At 32.3% G+C, this 18,371-nt stretch overlaps 1 long non-coding RNA gene and 2 other non-coding genes across 3 annotated transcripts in view; all 3 read right to left on the minus strand.

Moving 5' to 3' along the window:
* Window positions 1–18,371, minus strand: part of Snhg14 (small nucleolar RNA host gene 14) — a 1,177,441-nt gene that overhangs the window by 690,875 nt on the left and 468,195 nt on the right. The window contains exons 16-21 of the long non-coding RNA NR_146211.1: window positions 17,387–17,516; window positions 16,864–17,028; window positions 9,660–10,039; window positions 8,269–8,333; window positions 6,673–6,932; window positions 5,551–5,703 (exon numbers count right to left, since the gene is read on the minus strand). This is a non-coding gene — a long non-coding RNA (small nucleolar RNA host gene 14). The remainder of the gene's footprint in view (window positions 1–5,550; window positions 5,704–6,672; window positions 6,933–8,268; window positions 8,334–9,659; window positions 10,040–16,863; window positions 17,029–17,386; window positions 17,517–18,371) is intronic.
* On the minus strand, window positions 15,200–15,245 carry Snord64 (small nucleolar RNA, C/D box 64). The gene has a single exon (NR_028529.1). It is a non-coding gene; the product is annotated as a small nucleolar RNA, C/D box 64 (small nucleolar RNA).
* On the minus strand, window positions 17,265–17,334 carry LOC115486845. The gene has a single exon (XR_003947192.1). It is a non-coding gene; the product is annotated as a small nucleolar RNA SNORD107 (small nucleolar RNA).

The raw sequence follows: 18,371 nt of genomic DNA on the forward strand, positions 1-18,371 counted from the left end.
GAACAACTCTCTATGCACTGATAACTTGGTCAGAGCAAATAAAGAAATTAAAGACTTCCTGAAACACAATGAAAATGATAACACAGCATACCAAATTATAAGACACAATGAAAGCAGTGGTAAGAGAAAAATTCATAGCACTAATTGTCCTCATAAAGAAACTGGAGAGATCCTACACTCACATCTTAACAGCATACCTGAAAGCTCTAGAAAAAAAAAAAAAAAAAAAAGCAAACACACCCAAGAGGACTAGATGCAGGAAACAGTCAAGCTCAGAGCAGAAGTCAGCCAAATAGAAACAGAATGAAACAAAGTATAACAAAACCTTGTAGAAAGATATCAGAAGATGAAAATATCTATGTCCATGGATCATTAGGAGTAAATGACTATTTTTTCAGAATCAATGTAAAGATTCAGTGTAATCCCCATCAAAATTTTAGTACAACCCCTCACAGAACATGTATGAACAGAATCTTAATGAAATCACCGAAGAACAGAAGACAAAAATTCCCAACTGGACATCTCTCATCACCAAATGAAAATTCCAATATAGGGATTAGAAAGGAAAATAGATTAAATAGTAATGACTATGTGGGGACCAAGAAAAGGGATATAATCTATCTGAAGTCACCAAATAATGGAGACAGAGGCCGAACTGGCAATCTCTTATAATCAAATTAATCTTCAATTACTGGAATTGTGTTACAAGTAGTTGAGTTGTTGTACAAAGGGGTCCAATGGGAATTGCCAAGCAACCCAGGCTACCACAAAGATTATGTTGTTCTTCCCAAACTCGCCATAAAGGTACCATTGCTGAAAAGAGCAATTAAAAAACTCCCTGGAATGCACAAAGCTAAATAGAATGTCTCCATCAAATTCCATCCCTCACTTCTCAGGGAACCATGCAGAAGAGACAGAATGATGTAAAAATCAGAGGGTATGTAGAACACCAAGGATCAAGACTTTCTAAATACAGCATAACCTAGTCACATATGAAAACTGTAGCATCAAGCACATGGGACATGTGTGTCTACATCAGTTGACCTCCCACAGCTGAAAATCAAAGTAGAAACAAGTCTCACTCCTCAATGCTGAAGCTACCTCAAAGTTATAATAGCTGGCAAATGAAAAGTCATTTTTCTCTAATGAAGTCTCACTGATGAAAACTACTCTTAGCAGAAGTCACATGTACATCAGAAGATGGCCAACACAAAACAAACTCAATGGCAACCTTGAAGTTATTCAACTCATGTTTTCTGGTTTTTTGTTTCTTGACCTCACAGGTTTCCTCAATGCTAAAGCTACCTACCTCCAAGTTATAATAATAATAGCTGGCAAATGAAAAGTCATTTTTCTCTAATGAAGTCTCACTGATGAAAACTACTCTTAGCAGAAGTCACATGTACATCAGAAGATGGCCAACACAAAACAAACTCAATGGCAACCTTGAAGTTATTCAACTCATGTTTTCTGGTTTTTTGTTTCTTGACCTCACAGGTTTCCTCAATGCTGAAGCTACCTACCTCCAAGTTATAATAGCTGGCAAATGAAAAGTCATTTTTCTCTAATGAAGTCTCACTGATGAAAACTACTCTTAGCAGAAGTCACATGTACATCAGAAGATGGCCAACACAAAACAAACTCAATGGCAACCTTGAAGTTATTCAACTCATGTTTTCTGGTTTTTTGTTTCTTGACCTCACAGGTTTCCTCAATGCTAAAGCTACCTACCTCCAAGTTATAATAATAATAGCTGGCAAATGAAAAGTCATTTTTCTCTAATGAAGTCTCACTGATGAAAACTACTCTTAGCAGAAGTCACATGTACATCAGAAGATGGCCAACACAAAACAAACTCAATGGCAACCTTGAAGTTATTCAACTCATGTTTTCTGTTTTTTTGTTTCTTGACCTCACAGGTTTCCTCAATGCTAAAGCTACCTACCTCCAAGTTATAATAATAATAGCTGGCAAATGAAAAGTCATTTTTCTCTAATGAAGTCTCACTGATGAAAACTACTCTTAGCAGAAGTCACATGTACATCAGAAGATGGCCAACACAAAACAAACTCAATGGCAACCTTGAAGTTATTCAACTCATGTTTTCTGGTTTTTTGTTTCTTGACCTCACAGGTTTCCTCAATGCTGAAGCTACCTACCTCCAAGTTATAATAGCTGGCAAATGAAAAGTCATTTTTCTCTAATGAAGTCTCACTGATGAAAACTACTCTTAGCAGAAGTCACATGTACATCAGAAGATGGCCAACACAAAACAAACTCAATGGCAACCTTGAAGTTATTCAACTCATGTTTTCTGGTTTTTTGTTTCTTGACCTCACAGGTTTCCTCAATGCTAAAGCTACCTACCTCCAAGTTATAATAATAATAGCTGGCAAATGAAAAGTCATTTTTCTCTAATGAAGTCTCACTGATGAAAACTACTCTTAGCAGAAGTCACATGTACATCAGAAGATGGCCAACACAAAACAAACTCAATGGCAACCTTGAAGTTATTCAACTCATGTTTTCTGGTTTTTTGTTTCTTGACCTCACAGGTTTCCTCAATGCTGAAGCTACCTACCTCCAAGTTATAATAGCTGGCAAATGAAAAGTCATTTTTCTCTAATGAAGTCTCACTGATGAAAACTACTCTTAGCAGAAGTCACATGTACATCAGAAGATGGCCAACACAAAACAAACTCAATAGCAACCTTGAAGTTATTCGACTCATGTTTTCTGGTTTTTTGTTTCTTGACCTCACAGGTTCTTAGCATATGTATTATGGCTTACAGTTCACAAGTCAAAAGAAATTGGTAGGTTACAGAATGGGGGGAAATATTGACCTTGAAGATTATTAAATATCAAACATTTTTAAAAAGGTCATATGAAAAAATTGGAAGCAAACTGGGGTATTTTAAAGATGCTCAATACCCAGACTTCAGAAAAATGAAAATTGAACTACGTTGACCTTTAAATTTAATAATGCCATCAAAATGGTTCCTATTGTAAACACGAATGAATGAAAGGTGATAAGGAAAGTTGTTCAGCTTTAAGAGGTAATCTGATTCAGAAATGAAGGAAATCAGTGTAGAAATCTCCCCCCAAGTGAAAAACTGTTAGAAAATATAATATTACTCTTCCTACAGGAATGACCACTGGAGATATAATTTCATTCATGTTCACTGATACTCTTACTATTTAGGAAATGGATCTACTTCAAGATCCCATCTTGATAGTCAAAATAGTATATATTAACAAATAAACCAATTTTACTTCTTAATGGCTGAAACTGTAGAATGAGTTGAATCTAAGTTCCAGGAACACAAATTACTTGTTTTCTATTTATCACACATTGAATTTTTAATTTGGGTTTAACTGAAAATACTAGAATTTAGAGTGGTTCTATCATTGAAGGAGAGAACATGTCATAAGTAGAATTACAGATTTTTTTGAAATGTTTTTATGTATACTGACATCTGGAAAAGGGTGATTCCAGAAGCCATATGTATATGTATATGTATATGTATATGTATATGTATATGTATATGTATATGTATATGTATATGTATATAAACAAAACCCAGGACCTGATATAAAATACTTATTATATGTATGTTCATATCAGTAAGACTCCAAGGCAACTTGCCACTGCTCTTATTTGTCATCCAAAACCAGTTATTGTCATGCTGCAGATTATACCACATGTTTTTGGTATAGGTCATACATATTCAACACGCAGAAACTGAAAAATGAATCTATACTGGCTTTCTTCAGGATGGAAAGTGCTTTGTGGTACAAATTCATTCTTGTTCACAGCAATCAACCAACCATACTTCCAAGTACAATGAGCCAAATGGTACAAATATGGAACGAGTTAAGCTAAACAATTGCTTCTAAATTTATTTCATGTAAGAGAAGCATCTTTTTAGCATCAGTGAAACAGTCAATACTGAGCTGTAACCATCTTTGAGCAAGTGGCTTTGAAAGGTAAGTTTCAAAATTTAAGAGCAAAGCGCTCACAAATGCTGCCATCGGGACATGAAATGGCTTCTGTAAAAATGGCTTCACAGCACCCATAGATGGAGAATGTAAAGCATAAATCTGTGTTCGATTATTTATGGGGTGTGTTTCATATAACCGTACACTTCTTGGGGATCTATAGGCAATCAATAGTTGCTAGGAAGAAGTGATACAGTGGCACAGCCTGATTTATGTTAAAAAAAATAGTGCTGTAAGCAGGATCACTAACAAAAATCAATAGACCAATAAACAAAAACAAAAGTGGTAAGGCTTTCATGTTAGGAGAGCATGATAAAAGTGCATATTTTAAAATGAGGAATATAGAAATATTTCCAAAATATAAATCCCACATTTTTTTACAAATAAGTTAAAATTAAATTGTATGTGAAAATTATACATAATATACTTTTTTTAAAAAATGTTAAGAATGACACAACTGTTTTACTATTTTTTGATACGTGTGTCAAATATGAATCATAAAAAATCATTACATTAGTAATAAAAAACTGAATAAGATTCACAAATATGAATAAGGCTTATATATTAGTTAGTATTGATATATCAATATTATTTCCTGAACTTAGGTAAACACTTCAGCATATGATGAAGATTAAAACAAAATTCTGTACACAACTACTTTAAACGTTTACGTTTACTGTTCAATTTTGGGAGAGCCTTTATCCAGTCTGGCATCAAAGTACTAATAGTCCTACATAATGATCAAAAAGAGGTTGTAAGTTTATACCATTACACCCTTAAGTTTAACAAGCTATAATCTAGTTAAATTATTCCATTTAAATGGCCTCAGGAAAAAACACAGAAATAATGTCAAATACAAACATACAAAAAATGCAGTTGCTTAGGAATTCAGATTTGTTAAATGGGATACTTTTAAATATTGCTACTATGTGCCTGTATGGGGGTATGTGAACATGAGTCTAAGTTCCCAGAGAGGAGAGGTATTGTATCTTGCAACTGTAGCTGCAGTTTCAGGCAAATATACAGCCTAAAATAGGTGCCAGTAATGGAATTAATCTGTACAAGTAGTAATTACTCTGAATTGCTTAGATATCTCTATAGGCCAAAGAATAAAATTGAAAAATACTCAACTCTCAAAAATGTTAACTTTATTTGAGGGAGGTGCTGAGGAAATGGATTCTTAAAAGTTCAATTTCAACCTGAACTAGATTGCAATGTGTCCCAGGCTATAGTTTAAACAAGATAGGTTAAGTCCAAAAACATTTGAACCAATAGAGACTTTGCAGAAAAAACCAGTATGGAATATTAATAAGAAAATATAACAGTACCTCATGCTTGTATATTCTAGAAATAATTCCTAATCCTTTTACTCATGATCAAATGATAGTAAGGACTTCACCATTTTAGAAATTTAATGGAGACTACTGGGTAAAGATCTGAAAATGAATTTCATATACCAACATATTGACTTGATGTTACCAGACATTATACTAGTGAAATATATGGAATGCACAGGTACGAAGTCATTTAGTTACAAAGAGAAAGACATACCTTGAAGTTGTAAATGAAGACTCAATTTAAAGCAATCTAGTCTCTAATCTAGTAAGTGTGATGCAAATAAAAGTAAAAGTGAATTTTTCCAACTTGACAAGTATTTATAACCATCAACTCTGAGGAAAAAATTGACTACATACAGTGAATATTCTGAAAAATAAGAGAAAAGAGTCTGAACTATATAGAACAGGTAAACATAGAAAGAAAACAGACATAAAGCAAATTTTGTGTTCTAATATGCTTGAGTTTGAGAAGTAATACTACTATTAAAATATGCATTATTAAATATTCTAGCACACTAATAATGAGGAAAAGGAAGGGCAAAGTATCTGATGAAAAACTAGGGAGATAACACACATAAGTATGACATGACCAAAAAGATGCTTACAAAAGAAAAACACAAACTATGACATAAGAGAGAACATTCTGTATTTAATGCATAATTCATATACAACTTAGTAATAAAACAGAGAGTAGAAAACACAGTATTTTATCTGACATACATGATGACCTGCTTACAGACTTATTTATAAATGTACTTATGAATAATAGATAATTAGCATGGAAACTCAAACAATGAGCAGAAATGAACAGCATGATTTGATAATAAATAAATAAATAAATACATACATACATACATATACAAATGAGAGGAATGTTGACTAAAATTCCTGTACATACATACATACATACATAAATACACAAATATGAGAGGAATGTTGACTAAAATTCCTGTAGTTTTAATGGCCAAATTCATTAATCCTGCTAAGTCTACATTTAATCAAATGTAGACTTGATATACCAAGCCAATGTAGTTCAAAGTAATAGAATTTTGACACATAACTGTAATACTATCATCTTAACCCATAATCAGCTGCTCTTATAACAAATATTAATAAATAAAATCCAATAAAATGTACCAGAAAACCCAAAATTTGGCATGCACTATAAAAGTAAATCTTCACACAATATTGCCCTAACAGTACCTGGTATATTTCTAAAATGTTACCACTCAAGTCAGACTATGCTACATATTACCTAAACCCTTTGAAAAATAGAAAAATCAATTGAAAAAATTCTATAACTAACTTCAAAAGTACCATGAAATACACTTCATACTTATGACAATACTGAGATGATTCCAAAGTCAATTCAATCATACAGTTCTTATCCATGTAGTAGTGTCTCCACTTCTTGGGATAATGCAAAAGCAGCAATGAGAAAATCTTTATAAAGTAATTGTCTTCAAATCAACATTCCAGTCTCTATCTAATTAGCTGAGTTCTATTATGATTCCTGAAAGTGTTCATGCAACACATTCAACTTTTCAGATCATTATAGTGGCTGTAGAACCAACGGCTATTCAATTCGGTAACCACCTGAGAGAGAACACAGGAAAAAAAGCACAACTATTATTTCATTATCAAAGAGCATCATTTATGCATTTTTATTATAAAAATATAATATATTTTGAATGACATGAGATTATTATCTCATTTATTCAAAATGATTTTACTTAGAGAGGTAATTTGTAATATTACTCTTTAGTGTTCTGATTTGGGCTGTCAGTTTTCTGTTTTGTTTAGTTATTTCAATTTTCATTGTATACAGTAATTATCCTTGCTACTTTGACAAAAAAAAAAAAACACAACACTTTCAAGCTATAATTATAGATTGTATCTTGAACCTATTTTTCCCCACTCTTATCCCTATGATCATTCTCTAACTTCTGGCTAAGGATATAAAGTGACCACAGGCATCATGCTCCTGGTGCCATGCTCTCCCGTAAGATTCTTGAGTGCCTATTAAACTTTGAAGCCAAATAAATACACATTGCTTGGGTCAAGTTTTTAAATATTTATTTATTACTTTAACTATGTGTCTTTGCTTGTGCCCATGTTTGATACTCAGGAGTTACAATGCATGGATGCTAGGAACTAAAATTGGGGACTTTGCACAAAGAATACTCACTAACTACTATCTCTAGAACTTTGTTAATCTTGTGTTTGCTTTGTTGTACTGTTAGATTTTTGAAGATTTTCTTTTATGTATGGGAGTACTCTATGGCTGTCTTTAGACACCTAAGAAGAGAGCATCAGATCCCATAACAGATTGTTGTGAGCCACCCTGGGATTGCTGTGAATTGAACTCAGAACCTTTGGAAGAAAAGCTTACTGCTGAGCCATCTTCTTTCCAGCCCTGTTAATGCATTTTTTTTAACTAAGATATAGGTGAAGTAACTATTGGAGTATTGGAATATATTAAGACAATTAACTAAAGGATAATGTGCATCCATGTATGGAATCATTATTTTATTAAGATGAAAGGTCTGAAAATATTGTTAGCTGGTACTTTTAAGGAAAGAACAAATGCGTCAATTCCTGCAACTGCATAGTTCAGGAATGAGTAAGTATATCTCTAGTCCCAGTGTATGAGACTGGAAGGCATGCAATCAGACGTTTACCTTTATCCTCAACCACATAGGGTATTTGATGATAGCCTACTACACCTCTCAACAATTTTTAAAAATAAACTGATTCAAACTACAGTTGTTGTTTCTTTATGCAACACTTGGTTTAGTATATGGGAGGCCCAATTTCCACACCAATCACAAAGAAATTAATTTAACTCAGAAAATTAGAATGCATGGGAATGTTTCAAATTGTATTACCTTTCTTGACCTAATGGGGGAAAAAAACTCAAATCCTTTCTTACCTCTAGTTTTCAGAACTGTAAATTTTCTCAGAAGTTCACAGGTTCGGACTAGTCATCATGAGCACCTGAAAAATAAAGTACCCAATATAGAGTAGGATGTATACGGAAAAAAAAATGAGAATTAGCCTGGTCTTGAACAAAAAAAACAATTTATATTTAATACCAAATGCTTCTATCCATTTTCCATTGAGCCCTCATAGAGCAGAGGTTTCAGATACTACAAAAGATAGATGTGATTAGCTGCCGAAATCCTAACTTAAGTCCTCTGAAAATGTACTGTATGTTGTAAATTTAGCTTTGACCCTAGCATCTTACTTTACATTCAAGTGCATGTACCTGTACATGGGACAGGTGTCTGAGGCAAGATGTACACCGGAGCTGTAGTTGTAGGCAGCAACTGATAGATGGGAACAGACCTAAGGTCATTAATAAATACAGTTGGTGTGCATAACAGCTAAATTATCTTCTTGAACACTCCAAGTTTTTATTTAAATTATGTTACTATTTAAAGTATCCGTCTGTACATTTGAAAGAATTATGTATGTATGTATGTATCTATCTATCTATCTACTTATATACATATCTATCTAGCTATATCTATATCTATATGAGTATATACTGGAAATCCCTCAGGCAAATCAAACACATCCAACAAAGTAAGCACAATCCTGTTATTTATTTATATAATTTATATATTTACAGGCTTGGCAGTGGTGGCACATGTCTTTAATCCCAGCACTTGGAAGACACCGATTTCGGGGTTGAGGCCAACCTGGTCTAGAGTGAGTTCTAGAACAGCCATGTCTCATTAATAAAAAAAGTAATTTGGATGATTGGAAAAGTGTTTCGGCCTGTTTCTGATCCTGAGTTATATTCTAAGAAAAATGTAGTAGACAACTTGCAACTCATCCTAAATGAGACATAACAAAAACATAAGATACAGCATGCTATATTCATAAGCATGACTGACATTACCAATATTTATTGCTGAATACTTTTTAGTTTCTACGTGTGATACATTTAACAGGACTTGTCACATAGATTCATGTGTTGTATGTTCAGTTCATAGGAAATGACATTATTAGGACATGTGGCCTGTTTGCAGGGGCAGGTTTTCAGGTATCCTATACTAAAGCAATGCCCAGCAGGGCACATGGTCACTCCTTGCTGCCTACTGATCAAGATGCAGAATTCTCAGCTCCTCCAACACCATATCTGCCAGTACAATGCCATGTTCCCCATTATGACAAAAAATGAACTAATTTTCTAAAACTGTAAGACAGCACCAATTATTCCCCTTTATAAGGATACTCACATTCATGGTGTCTCTTCACAGCATTAAATCCTAGCTAAAACATTATATTTCACTCATATGTGTCACTAATACTTACCAGAAATTTTATCTTCTCTTTTCCATTAGTTAATGCACTACTCTTTGCTGATGCAGAAGACTCTGAAGATACTAACATTCTTCACAAATTGTTTGAAAAACCTTTATACAGAGTTGGATAGGCAATCCAGCACTACCATGATGTCCTGGCACAAAATGTCTTTTTAATATTTTCTTCTTGTTTTGATGCTTATTTGCAAATACCCTCATAAATTACAAAGACAGGCAAATGTCATCTTCTTTCTATTTACAAGTGTTAAAATTTTAACATTCTTCCTGAACATGTTTTCTGTTTGCATAAACTGTTCATTCAAGATGGTCCCATGTGGCAATTTCCAAGCATGTATAGTTTAATTGACTTGCACAAATCTTCAATTATTACTGTAAAATAATACATATTATGATACAAAAGTATTAATTTCCTTAATGACACAACATATGCATAATCAGGAATTTCTTAACTATCTCTTTTAGTATGAACTAAAGTATGTCTACAAGAAGGCAACTTGTTTCTTTTTTTAATTTATAATACAACACCCCTCTTCTAGAGAATATTTCACTGTTAAATTACATTCACCTTAAGCTGCAATCCTTATGTTCTTTTCGTAGATCTGGTATTTGGCTATCTTACTGTCCAACAAAAAAAATCAAATTACATTTGAGAATCACAAATGATGAAATATTAGGAGATAACTCTAAAATTGCAACAAATAATACATATTCTTACAATTCCTTTTGTGTTGAAGGGATGTGTTCAGTTTTTCTGTTTTCACACTTTCTTTTGACACAAGGCCAAATGAGCTCAGGCTGTCCACAAACTGAGTACGGAGCTGTGTATAATCTTGAAAGGTGCTGGGATAAATGTTACTCATTAATCCTAACTCTGATTTTAATTTCTCTTGATTGCTTTTAATGTGATACAGGCTGTTTTTTCGTACACTATACTAGGTATTTACCTTTAATAATACTAGATGAAAATATACAAAATTTTAAAATAGCTTAAAGATATATAAACATATTAAAACATTTAGAAAAGTTACAGGATATGTATTTACCACAAATTGAATTTAGTCATAACATTGAGATTGCAGAATTAACTGAATTATAAATGAAATACTATCTTTATAAGTTGTAAACCAGAATATAAATTGAAATCCACAATATAAACATAATTTAAAAGTATTTAATCTATATACTATTATGACCTAAATATGTGAATGCAATCACTGCAGGTAAAAGTAAATAAGCATGCCAATGGTAAATCGTGGACTAACAATGATTTTGAAAATTTTTCTAATTAACTTAAAATTTATTAATAGTTTTTCATAGTTTATCTATCTTGGAGATAAAAAGCACCCAATTTTTTTCCTGTAATTTTGCTTCATGTAAACAGTATAGAAAAACTGGCTTGTTCTTCTCTACATGAGAAACTATTCATAAACAGTTTTATATTTAATATTTTAATAGTATTTATCTATTCCATTGTAAAAGAATTTACTGGTATAATTTAATTAATGTTAGGTCATAATGAAATATTTACAGGCTTATACTGTGTTAAGAATGCATCTGTAAAAAAGATATTTCAAACTGGCATAAATATATGTATATATTTACAGCATGTCTTGAGTGCTGTCATGTACCGTAAATATAATACTGTATTAACTCAATCACAAATGTAGACGAAACTCTTCCAAGACATATTTCCTATAATGCCTAAATACAAATGTTTAGATAATGACCTTTTATTACTACAACCACATGACTATAATTTATGTATGCCATTATAAATAGTTTTGTGTGTCCAATAAGCCTTACACTAAGGTTAATGAAATTTTTCCAGTAGATGAGTAGCCAGTGTTGAACTTAAAATACTTTTTCTCATTCTTCTATGTTATTTATTAACAAGTAACAAACAAGATCAATTTTTAAAAATCACACTCAAAAAAATTTAAAAAGCATAAAAGCTCATACTGATGTATTTACAAAATTATACCCTGTGACACTCTATACATCTAGAAAAACTAGATGTTAAAATTTTGTATTTGACTATTATTTACAAAGTTGTCTTGAATATTGTCATGCAATAAGGGAACACATACAAAATTTTATATGTGTTCCAAGAGGTAGTACAAAATCTTCATGAATGTTGATTATTTAAAAAAAAAACTTTGAATCATTAGCCTCATTAAGTCTCAGAAAGACAACTGAATACCCAATGTGTCATTCTTTTTTTTTTTTTTTTTGAAATGTGTAATTCAAATGACAAAACAGTCAACTGTTCTGAGAATAGAGTAAATAAATATATAGTGTTTATAAATTGCTCCTCTGGGATTCAAACAAACACGAAAAATTCTGAGCTCCATGATCGCTTTATCAACTCTCAATGTGTCATCTTCATTGTAAAAGACAATAGGAATTGCAATATATTTATAAATTTAAAAATTATGAGTCTCAATATTTCTGCAACTACTAGATGATTGGTATAAAAGTCGTACGAATTAGAAAGTTCCATTTTTGCCATGTATCAGATAACTACAAAGCATGGAATTCTGATATACCTTGATAATTTGGAAAAATAAATTATATCACACATTTTAGTGATTAGAAAAATAAAATGAAACTTCAATGTCATTTATATAGCATACATACTTTTCAGAAAACAGTGACCCTATAATTCTTGTACTTGAATTATCCTCAGAAATAACTACCTTGATGCCATTAAAGAATATACAAACTATTTATATATATATATATATATATATATATATATATATATATATATATGGAGAGAGAGAGAGGGAGGGAGAGGGAGAGGGAGAGAGGGAGAGAGAGAGAGAGAGAGAGCTTTTAATAAAATGCTCAGGTAATTCAGCTTTTACTATCACACCACCACAATGAGCCTTACATAAATGTCCAGTAACATTTAACAGCAAAAATAAAGATGTCTTTTCATACAGAACAACTTAAAAACCTGAAAACTGGCCAAATGTTTTTAAATACAGCTATCCATAAATACAAGAAATATAATGTGTTAACATGGTCTCTATTAAGCAAGTTCTTTAAACAAAGTCACTACACACAGTTCAAACATTCTACTCATTAAACATATAGAGTAATGCCATGTGTTTTTGGCAGTTGAAGGTACTTTTGTTTCTACAAAGATAGGACTCTATTATTTTTCAGTTATCAATCCTGTCAGGTCTGATTTAAAATAAATACAGGCAAAAACAAGCTGAAAGTTAGACTGACAGATGGGCTTGACTAAATTGGCAATTTCAAAGTATGATCCAGCAATTCCAATTTAAAAAAGAATACCTTTCCTCTGCTTAGCATTTCCTAATTAACCCTTAACAGAGAAATGTTGCTGTATCATACTACTTAAGAATCCATATAATATATTCTGTTGACCACCAAAGTTCTAATCTTTTATTTCAGTGTCCAATTCCAATTTAAAATATAAAAATTTTTCTGTGATATAAATAACTGTGTATTTGTATATAAAATAAATCTGAAAACAAAGTTGGCCAGAAATTTCTTATTCAATTTAAATGATTTTGTATCTTTTAGATATGTATTAGCATATTAAGGGTATAGTGTGTTAACATTGAATTCACTCACAATATTTATTAACTTCTTATTGGAGTAAAACTATGTGAAGTTGTCACATAGATCACCCCTTACAAATGGTTTTATGTCATGAATTTTCTTTACTTGCCATAAAACTAGAAAGTCTAGAAATTCCAGAACAAGCATTCTAGTAATTTTGTAATTTGTTTGTCTAGAAATTTCATTATCATTAAGTATCTTGCAAAACACAATCCATTACTTTTCTTCACAAGATTAAATTAACATGGTGCACTATTGGGTATGTAGGCCAATGTTATGCTATATAACAGTAGATGTCATAACAGGATGTATTTTGTAATTGTATCATGACAAAAAAACTTCTCTTATATAAAGTAACATAAGATTCTCTGAAGAACCAAGAATTCTATTTACAAAGCATGCTGAACAAAACTCCATAGTAACAAAGGTTAAAAAAATTAATAAAAACTGTTCATTGAAAGAAAGCCACACTAACCAAGATTATAATACTACAGGAATTCAACTTCTATTTCTTCATATCAAGAAAATGCCAAACTGCTCTTTCTTCTTTCTTGCTCTCTTGCTCCCCTGCTCTTCCCTTCCCCTCTTTCTCCATTCCTGGCCACCACCCACCCTCTCCACATGTTCATAGCCTGGCTGGAAGAGAAGTAATAGATTCTCTTCTCCTCTACCGCCTCTGATTCTACCACCCTCTTACTTCCCCTCTTTATGCCCTCAGTTAAACTCTTATTCCATTGCAAAAAAAAAAAAAAAGAAAAAGAAAATGAAAATGAAAATGCAACCCATAAAACTGGAATGACTTCTCAAATGTACTTTAAAATGATGACTTTTTCTATTTATATTTAATACACATTATAGCCCCTTGTTTAACACTATTCTTAACTACTCAAACATTGACATGTCTCCCATAAATTCTATAAAATCATTTACCAAGTACATTATAGAAATTATCCCTGTGATTAGTTATTTTATAAGATCATTCCATTTAAAACACCTTAACCTAACAAATAGGTCAAAATCTAACTGATTTTTACTAATTAACCAAAAAGTAAAGTCCTACAAAAGTATCTTTCTAGTTTATCGCTGAACCATGTAAGATATTATAATCATCATTTCACATGTTTTACTAAATTATGCCAATAAAGTTATCATATATTTAAAACAAAGCTATATCACAGCAATAAATTTGCCATAACCAACAGATTAAGAATTGTTTTATAATTATATAGGAAAATAAATCTATTGCTGTGTATGCATGTAGATATGCAAAGATCCAGAAGTAAGTATTACAAAGGCAGAAGGATACCACACAACAAGCAATCACTACAGCAGTAGCTAACATACAAAGCTCAGGGAAACTCACACTTCAGAGGAACAAAATCAAACTGGTATGCAGATGATTATCCTGACACCACCCAACCACGTGTTTGAAAACAGGAATAGTACGTGATCTCACTAGCAAAAAATTAAACAAAATTTACCAAATATTTCTCATATTCAGTATTGGCAATTACAGAGTGACTACTCCATCAATGCTTTATGATAATAAAGATAGATTAACCTCTCTGGATTATCCTCAGCATTTGGGAAAAAACATAAAATTCCTATCTTATAAAAAAAAATCAAGGAACAATACATTCAAAATGGCTAGGAACATGCTCAGGAAACTATCACACAGGGTACATTTTGGGTAACTGAGCGATACACTAACTTCCAAGTTCTTTATTTCTAGAATTTATTATATAGAAAGAAAGGTGAAAAAGCTATGGTGTTAGAAACACAAAGGCACTTTACAAAAATAAAATGAAATAGGTTTAAAACCAATTTTGCTATATTGGAAAAATCTACAGCTCCAGTCTCCTTGAAAAAAATCTTGTTTCATATTCCCAGAACTTAAGTTGTTACCTAAGTTCTTAAACTGACACTTTGGCTAGACTTCAGAGTAATCATTTTGAGCATCATTTCATCATGCTCAGTAAACATAGCTCATCATAAGTCCAGCCAAAGTCCTTCAGAAGGGACTTTAAAAAAAAACTGTAAAAATGGAAAGTGGTATATGGTTACATGGTACTGATATAGTAGAAACATGAGTTTTAGAGGCCTGTGTTAGAGAAAAACCTCAAGATTTAGGAGAACACGTTCATTACAAAGCTATTGCTTCACATAAAACTCCGAGCTAGATAAACAGCTTAAAAATAATATAGTCTGGCCTGGCTAAGTATGTAGTTAGTTGTAAGGTAAACAGAAAGTATGTCCTTTGGAGTGCGGTAGGGGGTGGGGGCACACAGATACACACTAATGAATGAGTGAGTGAATGAAAAAATAGGTGTGTGGCGAGCCTATAAAATAAGCACTTGCAACAGCAAGGCAGGAATATTATGAATTGGATGCCAGTGTGACTCAGTTACATAATGAGACCCAGTGTCAAAAGGCAAAACAAAGAAACAAAAACCCAAACAAAACAAAACAATGAAACCAAACAGATCCACACAGCCTGACTTGTCAGTTTGACCCTAAGAAAGAAACTATATACAATGCCCTTGGGTTTAAACCTCAGCATAAAAAAAATAGCCAATTCTAACAAAGCAAACTATCTACCCTGTGGTATTTTTACCCACCTTCAAAGTGATTCATTTAACACCCTTATGTCTAACTGAACATTTTGATGATTACAAAAACTTTTAAAATGTGCTTTTAACAAATTACTATTTTTAAAAGATATGGATATCATTAATTATGCATGCCATTAATCCCACATCTCTGTAATTTCCACTGTCATTTTTAAACTACTACAGATATCCCAACAGCAACAACCCACTACTCTAGAGTCAGTATGACTGTTCTACAGGTAAATACACATAATCCCCTATCTGAAATCCTAAGTTTAATCCCAAGAACCATTCCTCTTTTCCCTTAACTGCTTTTTTTAAAAAAAAAAAAAAAAGATTTATTATTATATCTAAGTACACTGTAGCTGTCTTCAGACGCACCAGAAGAGGGCATCAGATCTCATTACAGATGGTTGTGAGTCACCATGTGGTTGCTGGGATTTGAACTCAGGACCTCTGGAAGTGCAGTCACTGCTCTTAACCACTGAGCCATCTCTCCAGCCCCTTAACTGCTTTCTTAAACATCTTAGCATATGGTTCTCTAACACTCCCTAATTGACTTACTTTGCTCATCAGGTCAATCCTAGTTCCTACTACCTTTCTCTTTTAAGTAAAAATATCCCATTTAAGCTTGTAAAGATTCTCTACTCTAATAAAAGTGATGGCATTTGTGTTTTACCTATTAATCAAAGATAACTAAAATATTCCTACCAATACACTGTAAATGTCAATGAGGAGGTTTAAAAAAAGTCACAGCACAAAGGCAGGGAAATATTTAAGCACTGAAAGAATTGTCAGCTAGATAATCCATCAGAATATGGATGCAACTACCAACTAGTCATGGGTTCTTAATATTATATACCAAGAATGTATATAATACCTAAAATACTTTCTAAAATAAGGAAGAACTGCTATATAGTCAGCTAATAATTCTACAGTGACACTGGCTAATCAAATGTAGCCACCAAAAGAACAGCTTGACATACTCACCACATTCCACAATGTACATGCTCCATAAACATTACCCTTTCCTCCTGATTCATATACCTTACAAATCTAGAAAGGTGGCTCTCCATTTTTTTCATGAGTTGGGAACGCCATTTTATGAGGATCCATGTCACCAGGCCTTTTGTGATCCAAGGACATTTCATCTTGCTTTCAACAAATATAAAATGCAAGAAAAGCCCACAAATTACTTTTAAATATTTATATAAAAGATATTACAGAAAATAGAAAATTGCACACCATTTTTCCGGAGTATGCAATGTTCTCACTTCAAATCTGATCATTTGCTTTCCTTTTCTAAGAGGGCCTGGAAATCACAATCTTATCACAGCATCCCAAGTGCTGTGACTACAAGTGTGTACCACTAGGGTGAGGCACATTGACTAGATTTCAGTCACTGTAAGCTCAATTTTTGAAATCATTATATTCAGACAAGGTCCTATATCATCATAAATCCAGTCAAGGTCTCCGTAAAATGTTCTTATTTTTCAACAAAAGATTACATTACCTTGGATGGTTTATGTTTCTGTCTTAAGCTGCGATATTAGGATTTACAGCTTTGTTATAATACTACAGGGTGGTAGTCAAGTCATGAAACTTCATAACATTCACTGAAAATTTCTTTCTTCAGTCATGAACTAAATTGACAGAAGGACAACACATGAGACTAAAATAATATGAATACAGATATAACATATTTCAGTATTGGATACTGTTCTACAAAAAGCAGGCTTTAATACATTTTATAAAATCCATGTTCTAAAAAATAAAAAAAAATCCATGTTCTGATATGAGACATATAAAGAAAAGGAATAAACAGCTTCTTTGAAGGTGACAAAAGAACTAAGAAGCAATTTCAAAATTTTAACTGAATGAACCTGTTTAAATCAGTATATAACAGAAGCAAATCTGTAAAATATTAGACAACTATTTCATTGTCTCTTATAACTTGTGCAATTCACTTCCACCACCAATATCCTATAATACATAATAGTTTCTAGGAAACCAGTTTCCAATACATAAACAGACAATCTTTCAAAAACTAAGCTATAATAATTAATGACTAAAAAGTTGAAAATCTTTATTTTCCAAGTAATCCTCAAAAATCTTATGTTCAGACTGGGTTTCATTATATAGCCTCGAAACTACCGATCTCCTGGCCTCAATTTTCAGTATGCACCAATGCAACTGGCTTGTTTCTGTGGAATCAAACACACCTTCATACATGCTAGACTGAACTATCCTACACACAAAACCTCATTCCAAAGTGTGTTTGTGTCATATTGTTTCTATAATAAGCCTCTTCATGCTCTGGTAAAGAAAGATAAATGATGTCAAATTATTTAAGGATTCAGAAAAAAATAACTATGCATATTAAGAAATCAGAGAGCTAATATCAAACTGTTTTAAGACACATGTGCTCATCTATATATTAGAATTAGGATGAAGTAGGGCATGATAGAAATACCTGTAATACTAGAACTTACTAGATT

The sequence above is a fragment of the Mus musculus genome, chromosome 7 (genome assembly GCF_000001635.26).
Source record: "Mus musculus strain C57BL/6J chromosome 7, GRCm38.p6 C57BL/6J".
NCBI classification, from domain to species: Eukaryota; Metazoa; Chordata; class Mammalia; order Rodentia; family Muridae; genus Mus; species Mus musculus.